The 17354-nt window shown below is 44.9% G+C and overlaps 2 pseudogenes across 1 annotated transcript; one reads left to right on the top strand and one right to left on the bottom strand.

Annotated features, from left to right (window-relative positions):
- Positions 1–2545: 2545 nt before the first annotated feature.
- LOC148185939 (E3 SUMO-protein ligase ZBED1-like) lies at positions 2546–4190 on the top strand (annotated as a pseudogene). The gene is made up of 5 exons (XR_015775562.1): positions 2546–2695; positions 2912–3143; positions 3246–3371; positions 3633–3698; positions 3808–4190. The product of XR_015775562.1 is annotated as an E3 SUMO-protein ligase ZBED1-like (transcript).
- A 9829-nt stretch (positions 4191–14019) lies between these two features.
- LOC148185938 (uncharacterized) lies at positions 14020–16285 on the bottom strand (annotated as a pseudogene).
- Between the last annotated feature and the right edge of the window lie 1069 nt (positions 16286–17354).

Genomic DNA, 17354 nt, shown 5'->3' with positions numbered 1-17354 from the left:
GTTTCACTGCTTATACGAACAAACACCAGAGGAACAAATTAAAACGGAAATCTGCAATGCAGTCTATTTACATGTAAATGTTTTTTTTTTTATCTCTTTCATTCAAAGTCTGCATGTCTGTAAGACACAGAAATGTATTATTCACAGTCATATGTTAGTTTAATCAAGTGTTGGATGTTGTACGGATACGAATGAGATGTTTTGTCAGTTTGTCTCTTGACATTGATTCTCTGTGTTGTATTGTGTAGAAGGATGAAAAAGGGACCATAGCTCTCTTACCACTGGAGCAGGATTTATTTGCAGCTCTGTGCAAAATGAAATAAATTCAGTACAGCAGCTTCATATTACTGGATTTCAACATGCACAGCTCTCCTCAACAGGGCCACAAGCCATCTGAACTAATGCATGCATAATATATTCATACAATTATGTCACAAAAACATTTAAAAAAAAATACATTTCAATATTTGTCTACTTTAATAGTGTAAAATTCCCTTTTGACAAATTCTGATTGTAATGTTCCTTTAAAATACTACTTTTACGTTTTATGTGTTTTATAATGAACAATATGAATTTAAACATGTCACAGTAACATACTATGTATTATCAAAAACACAAAGTCATTTGTGTTAATAAAATAAATACATGGGATCAAAAACGAACAAAAGAACTCACATACCTGTGCAAAATGAAATAAATTCAGTACAGCAAATTCTTATGGGTTTCAACATGCACACCTTTAAAAGAAAGAGAAGAAATACAGCGGACTGCATGAGAAATCACCCGCATGCTCTTGTAGCCTAGCTTGAGATCGGTAAATTAGCATGCAAAAACTAAGTGCTGTATGCCTCATAAAATGCTCAAAAACATTTATACAGAGCACATTTTATGTTCATAAAATATCTGTGTGAGAAGCTACTGTGGTCAGCCATCAGATCAATAACTGAAATGAGTTTCCTTTGATAGCAGTCTAGATTCAATCAAGGTTTCCTACTGGTTGTAATAACTGTGTTGTTCTATAAGGTGGAGCCATGTGGAGCAAAGGTGTAAATATCGCCTTCCGACACTTTTTGTTTAATTCTGGGCAGGCATTTTTATAATGTTGACTTTATATCTTATCAGAGAGTATAAATATTGAATATGTTTGTGGAACCTGTGCATGTTATCCAGGTACTGTTAAAAAGTCACCTGTGTGACTCAGCTGGAGGTGGAGCCCTGAGTGCTGGAAACAGCTCACACCGTGTATCCTTCAGGTGGCCTGGCAGGTGACTGCTGTGTCTCACCAATAAACCTAAAGAATAAGAAGACAAAAGAAGACTGCTGTGTGTTTCAGGTGTCCCTCCAGGATGCAGCTTGCCTGTGTGTCTCCTCAGGTGCAGAGTGAAGAGTCATCAGCTGTAAGTGTGCTTTCTGCCACTTTTAGGCTACAGCTGCTGTTTGATCAGAATGTTTGAAAAATGACATGAATAAATGTGCCGTTTTATTTTTTGATGAATGATGAGCTAATGCTTGGAAACATTAGTTCAATCTTTGTGAGAAATAATGGATCACTAAGGACATTTTCATTTTAGGCCTACTAAATGTCAAGTCAAGTCAATATTATTTATAGAGTCCATTATCACAAAACATGGTTTGCCTCAGAGGGCTTTACAGTGTAGGACATCCCTCTGCCCTTAGACCCTCACATCACCCAAGGAAAAACTCCCAAAAAAGAACCCCTGTAACAGGAAAAAAAAGGAAGAAACCTCAGGCAGAGGATGATCCTCTTCCAGGACGGACAGACCTGCAATAGATATCGTAAATAACAAATGAAATACAATTGTGACAAAAAGGAAAGAGAAAGAGAGAGGGGGGAGGGGGAGAGATGGGGAGATAGGCACAGCAATAGTGTAACAGACGCATGTGACGCAGGTGGAAAAATCTAATGTGATTTCAGAGCTGAGTGAGGTCCATCACATAGCTCTCACTTGTGATGGCTGGACTAGCCTAACCCAAGACCACTACCTAACTGTCACAGTGCACTATTTAGTGGAAGGGAACATGAGGCAGAAAGTTCTCGCGACAAAAGCTGTGTACACACCCCAGACTGGAATTGTCGTGGCAGAGGAAATCGGCGACATCCTGAAAGAATTTGGCGTGTTTGATAAAGTAGTAGCTGTTAGGGTGGATAATGCAGCCAATATGGAGGTAGCCATTAAACAGCTGCAGTTTCTGAAGCTCGGCTGCTTCGCTCATTCATTAAACCTAGCAGCACAAAGCCTGTACTCCAGCAGCTTAGTGGCTCAGTGGACTGCAAAGATTCGTGCCATCATCGTCTGGATGAAGAGGTCGGCGATGGCCAAGGTGGTTCTACAGGAAAAGCAGGATCTCCTAAGTAAGAATCAATGAGTTTAATCGGATATTTAATTCTATTTAATTGGTATTAACATTGATTAAACAATGCAACATTATATAAATCTATCTGATTACACAATATAAAAGTTGCATGTCATATTGATGTCAATTCTCTATGTATTCACTATGTATTTGTCATTTTCTGGTTTGTGTCAGACCTTCCTCAACATTCACTGATTCTCGATGTGAGAACAAGGTGGAATTCTCTCTACCTAATGATGGAGAGATTCCTTGAACAATACCCCGCAATATAAGCAGCCAGCTTGGATCCACGCCTGAGAAAGAATATTGAAAGGGACAGGTAGAGATAGAAAGATGAATAGGATATAAAAATAAAATTAGACAGTGTAAGAATGTGTTTAAGGTACTAAGAAAGAAGTTAGCACACTGGTTTGCTGTATTATGCAGTGGAATTAATTATTAAACTCACCTGTCAAATAGCACTGCTTTTGTTTTAAACAGACAAAAAATATCAATATTTTGAACTGTATTGAGATGGGGTTTTTTTCGCACACAGGCTTGATCGGCTGACAGATGGTGATTTCACCAAGGCAGAAGACTTCATCAGGCTGATGCGAGTTCTTTACACCTGCACTCTCTGTGTTTCCAACGAAAAAAGCCCAACAGCTGGACAGATCCTGCCAATCACTCAAAAGCTTCAGAAACACTTTGCTGCTGAAAATGGAGACACCGCATTTGTAGCTGACTTGAAGAAAAGGGTCTGGGAAAACCTGTCTACTCGGTACAAGGTAATGACTGAGGCTATCAAACTAATGAAGATTAAAAATGTATTAAATACTTCTGTTTGTGTGGCTTGATGCAATAGTAGTTTTGTTTTTATTGTTTTAAAGAATGATGACATCAGGTTATTTTTGGAGGAAGCCACTGCCTTGGATCCCCGCTTCAAAAGCTTGATGGACAGCAACACTGCAGTCTGGGCAAGGATCAAGGGGAAGATGCTTGCAAACTCTGAGGAGGTGAAATGTCATTCATACACAAATATACTGTCTCCCTCACTCCTTAACATTTTATATTTAACACTGTACTTTTTAGGCTTTTTAATCACCTTAGTAGAACAACTCTACTGTTAATCAGTTCAGTGCATGCCTTTATTAGCACATGTTCTATTATAGACTGTGACAACTGTCTGATGGCTAAGACTGCTGCTTAATTTTATTCTTACATTCTATCTATCTTTCTATATCTACCTGTCCCTCTTCATATTATGTTCGCTGTAGTCAGTGGCAGTCCATGATGGAAACCAGGAAGGTGTGGAGACTGAGGGCGAGGAGGAAGAGGAGAATGTAAGTAGATTGCTAAAATTATGTTTTGTATGTTCTTCTCAGTCATGATGAAATATGTTGGGGTTTTTTTTGCTGATAACTGTTCTGTCTTGTCACTGTGTTTGATCAGCAGCCTCCTTCTTCCAAACATTTGAAAAAGTCTCCACTGGAGGAGCTTTTTGCAGAGGAGGATGCTTTAAAGAGGACCGCACGGGAGGGGTTGTTGTCGATGGAAAGCCGTGCTGAAAGGGAGATCCAGACGTACCTGGAAACAACACCAATCACCACATCTTCTGACCCTACAGCCGGGTTCTGGACCCAGAAACACACTTATCCTTTACTGTCATGTCTGGCCTTCTCATATCTATGTGTCCAGGCCTCCTCAACCCCTAGTGAACGGGTGTTTTCAACTACAGGAAACACAATCTGTGCGGAACGGTTGCGCTTACTGCCCGAGAAGGCAAACATGATCATCTTCCTGAATAAGAACTGTTTTTGATGAGTTAAAACTGTGCCAGGGTTTAAGTTTTATTTTGTTTCATTGTTTGCATCCACCTGGGCTGTGGCTCTTTTCTTGTTAGACTGGCATTGAATAAATAAAATTTGCCTGTGTAAAGGCATTTGGAAGTGAAAAATTTCTTTTGTTTTTTTTCCCTCTCAGAATCGGAATCGAGAATCGTTAAGTACAGGAATCGATAGCAGGAATCGGAATCAGAATCGTTAAAATACAAACGATTCCCAACCCTACCCCTGTCGCAGCACTAGGGGTTGCTCTGTAGCACATCAGAGCAAGATGTGGGTCAGGTTGCTTTAAGATGTGTTTTGCAGTCTGTACGGCACGCTCCGCAGCGCCGTTAGCCTGGGGGTAATGGGGGCTAGATGTCGTGTGTACGAACCCATACTCCCGGCTGAAGTCTTGAAACTCTGCGGACGTGAACTGAGTGCCGTTATCACTCACTAGTTCCAAGGGAATGCCCCACCTCACGAACATGCTCTTGAGCCGGTTAATGACTTGACAGCTCAATGTTGTAGACAGGTGAGTGATTTCAATGTCCCGAGAATAGTAGTCTGTCACGATGAGATAATTCTCCTTTCCTGATTCACACAAGTCAGCAGCAATACGCTGCCAGGGGCCCTGGGGCAGGGGTGTGGTCAGGAGGGGCTCATGTCTGTGAGCGGGTTTGTTTTCAATGCAGAATTCACACGTGGCTACTGTCTGTGTGATCTCAGCACCGATGCGCGGCCACCACACAGACGTCTTGGCACGTGCACGGCACTGTGTCAGTCCTTGGTGTCCCTCATGCAACAGTTTCAACACATTTGCTCTTAGTGCAGAAGGGATGACCAGCCGGTTCTGGCATAGCACTAAGCCATCAGTCTCTGAGAGGTGTGCTCTTGCAGTGTAAAATCCATGCAGCGATGGTGACAGCATTGATTTTGGCAGCCACCCGTACCTGATGAAGCGCACAATCCTCTGCAGGTCTGTGTCATGCTGTGTGGCTGTGCGAATTTCACAGAGTTTTTGTGATGAGACAGGTGCATTTGCTACGATGGACTCGACATATGCTTGCACCTCCTGATCTGTGCTCTCATCTCTCACGTCAGCCAGCGGGCTCCGGGAGAGAGCATCGGCGACGACCAGCTGTTTCCCTGGAACGTGCTCAGCTACCAAGTGAAACCTTAAGAGCCGCATCAGGAGTCTGTGGCACCTCGGAGGTGCTTTGTCCAAGTCATATGTGTTTATGAGCGGCACCAGTGGTTTGTGATCCATTTGCAGGCGGAAGCCATCCATGCCCTGCACATAGCGTGCAAACCACTCACACGCCCACACGCCTGCCAGACACTCTTTTTCAATTTGAGAATATCTCTTCTCTGCGTCGGACAGCATGCGGGAGCAGAATGCCACTGGCTTTAAGCCATCTCTGTGTTCTTGCAACAGCGCTGCTCCTAAGCCGAAGCTGCTCGCGTCGGCGCTGATGACAGTCTTTCTGTTTGCATCGTAATAAGCAAGAGCTGGAGCTGACACCAGTATGGCTTTAACAGTGGCAAATGCCTGTTCTTGCACGTCACTCCATATCCACTCGCTGTCTCTCCTCAACAGGCAAGTGATTGGATGCAGTTTCGTGGAGAGATCGGGCAGGAACCTCCCAACGTAGTTGATGAGACCCAGGACCTGGCGAAGCTCCTCCAAGTTGGTCGGACTTGGCATGTCAGTGATAGCTTTCACTTTAGCAGGGTCTGGTTTCATGCCCTCAGCACTGATGATGTGACCGAAGTATTTTATCTCTGACTTAGCAAAATGGCACTTTGCTTTATTCAGTTTCAAGCCGCTGTCTTTCACGGTCCTCAGAACGACATTCAGACGCTTGTCGTGTTCCTCTTTATTTGCTCCAAACACGAGTATGTTGTCCATCACCACAACAACTCCCTCATGACCCTTCAGCAGTGTTGACATTTGTCTTTGGAAGATTTCTGGAGCTGACGTAATTCCGATTGGCAGCCTTCGGAAGCAGAATCTGCCAATCGGGGTTATGAATGTTGTCAGCTTTTGGCTGGTTGCGTCCAGAGGGATTTGCCAAAATCCCTCTGGACACTGGACAACACTTTTGCTCCAGCCAGTTTTGGGGCAATATCTTCAAGAGTTGGCAGGATGTAACGCTCACGTTTCACGGCTTTGTTTAAGCGTTTGAGATCGACGGACACCCTCACTTTGTCTCGGTTCCTCTTTTCCACTGGAACCATCAGGGCACACCAATCGGTGGGCTCCGTGACCTCCTCTATTATCCCCATGGCGAGCATGCACCTCAGTTCTGTCTCCACTTTTGACAGAAGAGGAAATGGGATGCGTCGTGGCGCTGTTAGAATGTAGGGCTCGGCCCCTGCCTTCAGTTCAATTTTCACAGGGTTACACTTTAGCAGGGCGATGTCCCCATACATGTCGGCTAACATGTTTGTCTCGACGCCATGCACTTGACCAACCCCATCGTCAGTGTCTGGCTGCTCGATTACAGCTGGCTTAGTTTCAGTCACTGCGCCAAGGAAAAACATATCCCCGTCCCCCTCTGATGTGTTGTCAGAGACCACTGCCACTTCTTTCAGCATTTTTGTTTGACAGGCTGCTTCGAAATGTCCAATTTTTGTACACTTTCGGCACCTCTTATTCTTAGCTTGGCAGGGTTGTTTTTTCCCCTGTGGTCTAGCACAGTGAGAACATGCAAAAGGGTTTCTTTGCTTACCTTGCTCCTGTTTCCGCCACTGTTGTCCGTCATTGTCACTCTTTTTAGTGCGAAACTGCTGCTTTCTTTGTCTCACTGCATCCACTGCACAATCCGCACGCAGGCTCACGTTCTGCTGCTTAATTTGTTCGCTCTGGCGTGCTATTTGGATAGCTCTTTCGAGTGAGAGGTCGGGCTCGAGCTGCAACTTTTGAGAGACTTCGTTGTCGGATATGCCAATAACAATCCTGTCTCTGATTTGTTCATCTTTTGTCCCTTTGAACTCACAATACTGTGCCAACTCATACAGTCCTCTGACGAAAGCCTCAACAGACTCAGTGAGCTTCTGTACTCTCATGTGGAAGCACGCCCTGTCATGAATAACGTTCCGTTTGGGCACGAAGTGGTCGCTGAATTTCTCCATTACCGTTTCGTAGTCGAGCTCTGGAGGACACCCGCCGGCTCCCTCCTCTTCTTTGTCGGCTCAATTGTACACGAAAGAGTCGTAAATGGCCTCTGCCTCCTTTCCCAAAGCGTAAAGAAGCGTGTTCACCTGCACTCCACCGCTGTCTTTATCCAGCTTTGACGCCACTCGGAAGCGGTCGAATCTCCGGCGCCATATCGGCCATTCAGCCGGGCAGGTGAAGTCAAAAGGCTCTGGCGGTCCGAACCTTGCCATTATTCACACTGTGCAGGCGTCCTGTCGGCCACTTCTGACACCATGTCATGAACGGTTGCTGTTATAGGAAAGATGAGGACTACGTCGACTCACTTCGGCGTTTATCTGGCCATTTATTAGCGGGTAACAGCTAACAGTACACCTGCGTTATTCCTGTGTAAACACACTGATGACGTCAACGGCGCGACTACGGCAACCCGTTTGTCGCATATCATCACAACATGTATCCCACAAGTCTTCAAAAAAAAAGGTGTTGAACAATAATGGTTTTTCAGGGCTGATAGCGATACCAATTATTAGTAGTTAATGAGACCGATAACCGATATTTGGAACCGGTATGCATTTGCAATAAAAATGGAAACCTTTCTGTCAATATTTGGAATTTGGAATATAAAAAATTCCAACACTAAACTCTGTTTAATTGCCTTTAGCAAATGTTCAATTAACATCATATTTAGCAAGTTCCCTGCAAAAAAATTCCCTCCCTCTAAAACCAGACACACAAAAGCTGCGAGGTGAGATGATTTCTAACTCTGTAAGACTTCTCTCCAGGTCACACAACCTGTAATTCAGTTAAGATGGTTTCTAAATGAGAAATGGATTTAATGAAATTCTTCTAACAGGATCCATCAGAGACCAGACTGTCCTGAATCTGAACCCAGCTGTGTGTCTAACCATGAAGAATCCATCCGATTGCTTGGTGATGTTGCTGCTGATGGCATTGTTCAATTCCTGCAGTGCATCTTTTGAATTTGCATCAGAGTCTTGTGTCCAAATGGCCCCCACAAGGTCAGTCCATCCAGTGCAATAGCTTGATCCAGGATGTCAGGTGTTAACCATGTCTCTATGAAGATGTGCGCAGAGCAGTCCCAGATCTCCTGTTGCTGAGTGAGCCAAAATAACATCTCATCCACTTCACTCTCCTGCAATCAGACACTAGACAGAAGAAGGCTTGGTAGAGGAACAGCTCCCACTCCGAGTCAGGCCAGCCTCACCATGACACCAACTATTCTCCCTCTTTTCATCCGGTACTTTCAGTTTGGTTTCTCCCCTCTGGTCCGACTGGCTTGTTGGCGCATGCCATCGGTGGGGACCCTTTCACAGTTTGCTGAATTCAGTCCAAGCCCCACACAACTTTTCTTGATGCTGATAAGTGACACTCTATCGTAGAAAAGTCTTGCTTCAGCAGAAGGGGCTGTGGTGTTTAAAAAACGTTGCTGAATGAGCCTTAATTGCATCTCATCCACTTTTTCCTCCCGCGAGCGGACATGGCTTGGTCTGGTGCCTTCCGTTTCATTTCTCCCCTCTGGTCTGCCTCGCCATTCCGCACAGGCCACCAGTGAAGATCCTCTCGCGGTCTGCTGCATTCAGTCCAAACCCCAGAGATCTTCTCCAGATGTTGATTAGTGCCAGTCTATCGTAGAAACATCGTGCTTCAGCAGAAGGGGTCGTGATATTGAAAAAACGAGGTCGGCAGGGGCAGGGTGGGGGTCGCCCACTGCCTCTGTCCCTGGTCCTACGGGGCTGGACGGGGGGTCTGTGGTCTGGGGGTGTGGCGTCAGTTCTGCTGCGGGGGTGTCGCTGGTGGCTCTGGGATGGTGGTCGGCCTCTCTGTGCGGGACTGGGCTGGGTGGTTGCTTGGGCCCTGCTGCTGGGCGGCGGTTGCCCTGCCAGGGGTTTGGGTAGCTCTGGGATGGTCTGGACTCTGTCTGCGCCTGTGGAGGGTTTGGCTTCTGGCTGGGCTGGGGGCCTGCTCTCCCCGGTCTCCTTGGGGTTTCGCCCCTGGCTGGGGTGGGGGCGGGGGCCGCTGTGGCCAGGCGGTGGGCTGGAGTCGTTGTGGTGAGCCGTGGCCCGCCCCGTTGGGGCCAGGGGTTGGGGGGGCTCTGGCCTCTCCGTGGCGGGCTCCCCGCCGGGGGTCGGGGCGGGTCTCGGGTTGGTGGAACCCTGTGGATGTGGCTCAGGTCGTGCCGGGGTTGGTCTCTCTGTGGTGACAAGGGACAGGAATGGTTATGTGGAATGGTTACTGAGTAGCAGGTGGCACCTTGTATGGTAGCCTCAACCACCAATGTGTGAATGTGTGTGTGAATGGGTGAATGTGACAATGTAGTGTGAAAGTGCTTTGAGTTGTCAATAAAACTAGAAAAGCGCTATACATTTACAGTTAGTTTACCATTTCTTTAGAAGGGGTTTAATGATAGCTACTGTGGTACATAGCCTGTTAGTAGAGACACATTAATTATATCTGACTAACTATCTAAGAGTTGTCAGTTAAGGGTAAAACTTCCTTAAGTAGCCTAGTTGGGATGGGGCCTAACAGGCATGTTGATGGATTGGATGTGGAAATGAATGTAGAGAGTTGGTGAATGTCAATGGGGGAAAAACAGTCTAAATAAACTTAAGACCCTACTGCCATATCCAAATTACCTGTGTTTGAAGTCAGGTTGGTTGAGGGCAAGAGGTGAAGGATTTATTTTTAATAGTTATAATTTTATCATTAAAGAAACTGATAGAGTCATTACTGCTGAGGGCCAAAGGAATACAAGGCACTATAGAGCTGTGACTCTTTGTCAGCCTGGATACAGGGTTGAAAACAAACCTGGGATTGTTTTTATTTTCCTCAATTAATGATGAGTAATAGTTTGCTCTGGCATGGCGGAGGGCCTTTCTATACATTTTATGACTGTCCTGCCAGATTCCAGATTGGTTGAACACCAATTTCTTTCAGATTCTCAAAATGTTTGTATTACTTTGCGGGTCAGGGTGTTAAACCATGAAGCTAATTTTCTTTGTTTCATTATTTTCTTCTTAAAAGGTGCAATGGAGTCAAGAGCTGATTGCAGTGAACCAGTAGCACTATCAACGAGAAGATCAATTTGAGAGTGACTTAAATTAGTCTCAGTCACTTTAAGACATGGTAATGAGTTCAATGCAGAAGGAATCAATTCCATAAATGTAGCTACTGCACAATCAGATAGACATCTAGTACAGTAACTCTACAGTAACAGTTATCAAATAATGGTCTGACAGAGCGGGATTCTCAGGGAAGACTATTAAATCTTCAATTTCGATGCAGAGTGCAAGGACAAGATCTAGGATTTGGTTAAAACAGTGGGTGAATCCAATAGTGCGAAAAATGCAACACTGAGCCTATCATTATCATTAATATCTACATGAATGTTAAAATTACCTACAACATTAACTTTGTCTGATTTAATCACTAAACTTGATATAAACTCAGAGAATTTCAGATAAAAATTCAGAGTATGGGCCAGGGGTACACTATAACAAACAGAATGGGCTGTGGAGTTTTCCAGGATGGGTGAGAGAGACGCTGTGTTTATGCACAGTATACATATACATGTATATACACTTTTTCTGAATTTAATGCCTGTACCAACTTTATGGTAAAGTTAGAACAGGAGCATGTTTCCCACTGTGTGACTTTAGTTTTTCTTTAACAACACTGTAACACAGTACACTAATTGTTTAAGTTTCGAAACTTAATTTATTTCTCATTCCTTTTTGATACAACTTCAGTTGCTCAACAGTCCAGGGTCTCCTTTGTCATATTTTGTGCTCCATAATGCTCCACACATGTTCAGTGGGAGTCAGGTCTGGACTGCAGACAGGTCAGTCTAGTAGCTGCATTCTTTTACTACAAAGCCATGCTTTTGGAACATGTGCAGGTTGTGTTTCATTGTCTCACTTGAATATGGATGGACATCCCGGAAGAAAACATCTTATGGATGGCAGCATATGTTGCTCCAGAACCTGTATGTGCCTTTCAGCTTTTAAGATGTCTTCATAGATTTGAAGTTACCCATGATGGTCCAGAGAAGTCAGCAGTGTTTCTGGATGTTGTTGATATTTGGCCTTCATTTTGAATAGTAGAGTCTGAAACTTGCATTTGTAGATGCAGAGAATAACTGTATTTACTGACAATAGTTTTCCAAAGTGTTCCTGAGCACATGTAGTAATGTCCTATATACTATCATATTGGTTTTCACAATGCATTTCAATCTAAGGGGTCAAAGGTTATGGGCAATCAATGTTGCACTTCAGCCTTGTCCCTCATGTGCAGAGATATCTCCAGATTCACACACTGAGTAACATTGCTCTTAAACTGTTGGAATATTTGGCCACACAGTTTCTCACAAAGCAGTGAACATTGCATCATTCTTGTTTGTGAAGATTGGAGCCTTTTTAGGATGCCCTTTTAATACCCAGTCATGGTACTGTCACCTGTTACCATAGCCTGTTTACCTGCTGAATATTCATGATGTCTTTAGAGCATTCCACAACTTTCCAAGTTTTGTGTTGCTCCTATCCCTACTTTATTATAACATGTTGCAGGCATCAAAACAATAGTTAATCTGTTTGAACATCAGACATCATGTCTATGTACTGTATTCAATTGAATATAGGTCAAAACAATTAGCAAATTATTGCATTCTGTTTTTCTTTACATTTTACACAGTGTCCCGACTTTTTTGGAATTGGGGTTGTATATTTTGAATTCTTCCAACATTTGACAAATACTGTCTGAATACAAATCTATTGTGTACAGCAGGTGTATTCAATCTCTTATGGGATTTGTCTCAATGTGATGTCAGTTCAGCGCAGAATTTATCTTGTGTTTTTTATCAGGAGAAAGCTGGAAAAACCTGAACCCAGCTGTGTGTCCATGAGGAGTGACCGGTCTAAGGATCTTCCTCTATTCTTCAAAGATGGACGCCACCCTATTGATAAAAGGTGAGGATTTCAATCTGTTAACGAAAACAAAATGACAATGTCAGATGTTTGGGAAGTTGAATACTATGGACACACAGTTAAAACTCACTGCTTTGACACAGCTGTTACTCTTTTTATTTTACCTGGACAGCATTACTGTCATTATAGTCACCCCACAGTGTCATTGCCCCTTCTGTGCTGCACACTGCACTGAATACAGCTTTAAAATATACTTTGAAACCTGTCTAAATGTTGAATTTAAACAAAATTTAGCCAGAAACTGCCTATATACAACTATACTGTGTACAGCAGGTCTATTTTTGTCTCAATCTGGTCTGTTGTGGGTGCAGAATTAATGTTGTGTTTTCTATCAGGAGGAAGCTGGAAAAACCTGAACCCAGATGTATGTCCATGAGGAGTGACCGGTCTAAGGATATGATTCTGTTCTTCAAAGATAGACGCCACTCTGTTGATCAAAGGTAAAGATTTCAAACTGATAAATACAGTCGTAAGTGCCAATTCTGGGGTTCAAGCCAGTATGGACCTTTAATACTTGAAAGCTGAGAAGGATCAAGACCTTTGATAGTTAATGACACAGCATTAAAGATAAACAACAGGTTTTCTGACAATCAGACAGATGCCCATTCATTTACATACAGATCTCTACAGGGCCATGCTCCTCTCTGCAAAGACTGTCACTTCTTCTAAGTCTATTGCAGATACATTTTGGGAGATACGATAATGGCTTTGTTGAAAACAGTTCACAGAGTCTGATGATGTTTTTAAAAAAAAACTCTCATTGATTTATGGCCATTTTTTTGCGAAAGGCCATAGCATTTCTTTTTAAAATGACAGCATCCCAATTGACCGATTCTAGGGTCATTTTACAAATGTAAAAGACTTATTGAAAGATGTATTTATTCTTCTGACTTCTGAATTTTAGTCTGCTTAATGTTTTGGCACGTCCATTTTTTTTGCACTATTAACAAACGTAACATAACATATAACAATAGTAACAGACATAAAAATTAATAAGTGTAGTTAATGATAGCATGTAATATTACATGCAATTATTGTTGTTTGTGTAAGTGGCGAAGTGGTCATGTATTTTACAGTTTTTCACAATTGCTAAGACACATTTTATTTAAACCTTCCACCCCTTTGTCTAAACACAAAACCCAGTTTTCAAACTACATTCACAAAACCTCTGAATCTTCCTGCAAAACCGAACAATCGCCTCAAAACAGTTCCATCTGTGCTCAAAATCAAACAGTGCTGTCAAATCATACCCCAAATCAGTCAAAATTAAAAAACACTACTGAGTAGTCATTACACACTACATAAAAATGAAAAAGACAATGCTCAGGACATGAAGCTGTAGAAATAATGTTTATTGTTCACAGTAGGCTAAATGCATTTTGCAAAACAAAAAACAATCCTGTGCATTTAGCACTTGTATACAGTAAAAACAAAGTACAAAAATTAAATGAGAAGTGCATTACAGTGTAAACTACAAAGTCAAACTCAAGTGCTTACAGTATCTACAATCATTCTACCACAGCATCATGTCGACATGCTGGGTCAGGCCACAGGACTTCATCCACATCATGGGCCTTATTTTTCCTGGCCAGGCAACAGGGGGAAAAAACCCTGCTGTGCTGGATCCAGGCTTGGCATGTCTCCACACAGCTATGTCATCACAGGGTAGTCCCATGGCCTACAGGAGATTTTCCCTGGAGAAGGGTTGGTGGTCATAAACCTTCCACCGCCATGAGAGGGAGTACATTGGAAGCCAAACACTGATGAATTCCTGGTTGATGTTGAACTACTCTCTGACCTGGACGGCGCAGTGAAAACTGACATTGTCCCACACAATGAAATAGACAGGATGCCCCACGTGCTCATGATCCTGCTGCTCACACCCTAACACAACATTTCGTAGATCAATCAGAAATGTGAGACGTAATGTGAGATGTAATATGGCCCCAAGATGGCACAATGGTGGAGAGCTCCATGATTACTGATGGCAGCACATAATGTGATATTGCCATCACGCTGCCCAGGGACTACAAAAATTGTCCGCTGGCCAATCATGTTTCGGCCTCTCCTTCTCCTTTTGGTAAGATTGAACCCAGCTTCATCCATGAGAATATATCCATGTGGTCTTTCCAAGGAATCCAGTTTAAACACTCTCTATATGTAGAAATAGATTTTGTTCATTTTGTAAGTGATACAGAAAGACAGATTTAGGCTACATACATTGCAACATCACTGCTGCTTACAGTAATCAACACTGAATGTCTCTGGATGTACACCTATCTGTACATACTGGAATCTTTGCTCCTTGACCCTTTCTGAGTTGCGCTCGAAGGGCATGCTGTAAAATTGCTTCATGCGCATTCTGTTGTGTTTGAGGACAAGACCAGTGGTAGAAAGGCTGACACTGTTGATGCTTTCAAAATTCACATGGTCTTCAATGATTTTCTTCTGCATTTTGCACAGTTTAATGGTATTGTTCTGATAGACCATGTCAACATTGAGGGTCTCTTGGTGTGGGGAGAACATAGGTGCCTTCCCACCCCCATGTGGCAGTCTCGCAATTCTACAAAAATATACATGCAGTACTGGGCCTAAAAAAAAATTAGACTTTCCCCCAAGCCCTCTTTACAGCACAGCACTATAGTGTATTGGCAAAGTGATGTACTGAAACATCTGTTTACCTATAGTATATATTATAGTCATACTTAACTGTAAACATTTATGTAATGACAAAAAAAGCAATTACCTGTTCTCTTCTCTGAATCTCCAGATTATGGTGGACACAGTGAATCTGCTGATGTTGGGTTGTACTCTGTGTCCTGCTTCCCTCATTGTCATTCCATGGACAACAGTATGGTATATCACAGTAGCTTGCATTTAATCAGAAATTACTGTTCTTTGTCTTACTCGATTTCGCTCCCCTCCTCAACAACCTCTTACACGCACTCTTCCTCTGCCTCTCAGATTGTTTCTGTCAATTGTACAACCTTCAACAACCAGTGCTGTCTGAACTGGCTTATATTGGTTCCCTCACATCATCAAGTGTGACTGATTTTGAGTCGTTGTGTTTAAGCTGTGACACCTGTTGAAACGGGTGGTGGTAGGACCCAGATGCAGTACAACAATAGCCTCTTGCAGTTGGTAATAACTTTTATTGTAACCAACACAGAAATGGCTCAGCTTACAGACAAAGAGTTCGTTCTTCGTGCCGGAAGCACTAGCAGTGTCTCTGGGATTGTCACTGAGTGAAGAAACGAAGCTTGTACCCACAGTGGCTGGCAGGGAGGAAACCCCGTAGCTCCACGAGCCGTCTCCACGTGCTGGAACGCCGACTGGGATCGAGCTGAGAGATGGTCTGGGACAAGCAGGGGTTCGGTAACCAGGAAGTCCGTCCGCGGGAGCAACAGTACCGACAGGGATCAGGCAGGAGGATCGTCTTAGCTGAGCGAAGGAGTCTTTACCAGTGGAGCCGTCAGTTTTCCGGAACGCCGAAACTGGAAACGTGGTCGAGAACAAAGAGCAGGTAGGTCCGGGGGGAGTCAGGCGAGGAGGGCAGGTCAGGAACAGGCAGAGTCAGCAACGGGTGATCTGACGGAGAAACGCTGGAAAGACATGCATTACGCAGAGGAACAATCTGGCAATGTGTGTGTGTCCTGGAGTGTCTTAAATACTGCATTGATTGGAGATGAGCTGCAGCTGAGGGGAGAGCAGGCTGCAGCAGTGGGCGTGGTCAGCAGGTAGAGTGGAGCAGAGGGAGGGTGTGTGTGTGTGTGTGGAAAAGTACTGGCAGCAGGTAGGAGGAAACAGACAGCAGGTCCATGACAGAACCCCCCCCTCAAGGGACGGCCCCCGATGTCCAAAAACAGGAACACCAAAGCCGGGCGGGAGGAGGGGGTCAGGAGGAGGACCGGAAGTCCCCGAAACACCGGAACCCACGTCGTCATCGTCGGAGGAAGGAACGGCCAACAGCCGGGAAGCAGGAACCCCCGAGCAGGATCTCAGCCCAGACGTCCCGGGAACAGGAGAGGAAGGGACCGGAACAGGAGCAGAGGAACGCCGCCTCGGATGGCACAGGTGGGCTGATCAGGATGCAGGCGGTGGAAATCCTCACCATCTGGTCGTCCAGGATCTGACGAGCGGCACCACGACCTCTCCTCAGGACTGCATTCCCTCCCAGTCCACCAGGTACTGAGGCCCTTCCCCGCCGGGGAGCGGAGCAGACGACGACGGTGTATGCGGAGCCCGTCGATGATCCGAGGAGGAGGAGGTGGCTGGGAAAACGGGCTGGAGAGGACTGTCCTTAACTGGCTTGATCCGAGGAGGCGTGGAATGTGGTGAATCCGCGATCGAACGGGGTAACGAGCCCGAACCGCCATGGGGTTCACGATGCGATCGACCCGAAACGGACCCACATATTTGGGGCCAATTTCGGAGTCCACCTGAAGGGGGAGGTCCCTGGTGGAGAGCCATACCTTCTGCCCCACCCAGTAGGACGGAGCTTGGGAGCGGCGGTTGCTTGGCAGCAGCGAGCGATCGGTGGCCCGGAGTAGAGCCAGTTCTGGCCTGCGACCAGGTTTGGCGGCATCGCCGGATGAACGCCTCCACTGACGGTACACCGTGGTCTTTCTTGTTCAGGAAACAGAGGAGGCTGGAAGCCATAGCGCACTGAAAAGGGAGAGTCCTGTGGCAGAGCTGACCAGGGTGTTATGCGCATATTCCACCCACATGAGCTGGGAGGACCAGGAGGCCGGATGAGAGGAGGCCATACACCGGAGAGCCGTCTCCATCTCCTGATTCATCCTCTCGGCTTGGCCATTGGATTGGGGATGATAACCCGAGGACAGACTGGTGGAGGCTCCCAGAAGACGGCAAAACTCTCTCCAAAACGCCGACGTGAATTGGGGACCACGATCAGACACCACGTCGGTGGGGGAGTCCGTGGAGTCTGGAAAACATGGTCGAGCAATAAACTGGCAGTCTCTTTGGCGGAGGGAGTTTTGGCAGAGGCACCAA

This window comes from Plectropomus leopardus, chromosome 22, assembly GCF_026936395.1.
Source record: "Plectropomus leopardus strain MGB_pleo_1.0 chromosome 22, ASM2693639v1, whole genome shotgun sequence".
Classification (NCBI taxonomy): Eukaryota; Metazoa; Chordata; class Actinopteri; order Perciformes; family Serranidae; genus Plectropomus; species Plectropomus leopardus.
Note: the sequence above shows the minus strand (reverse complement) of the source record. Positions and strands in the feature narration are given on the sequence as shown.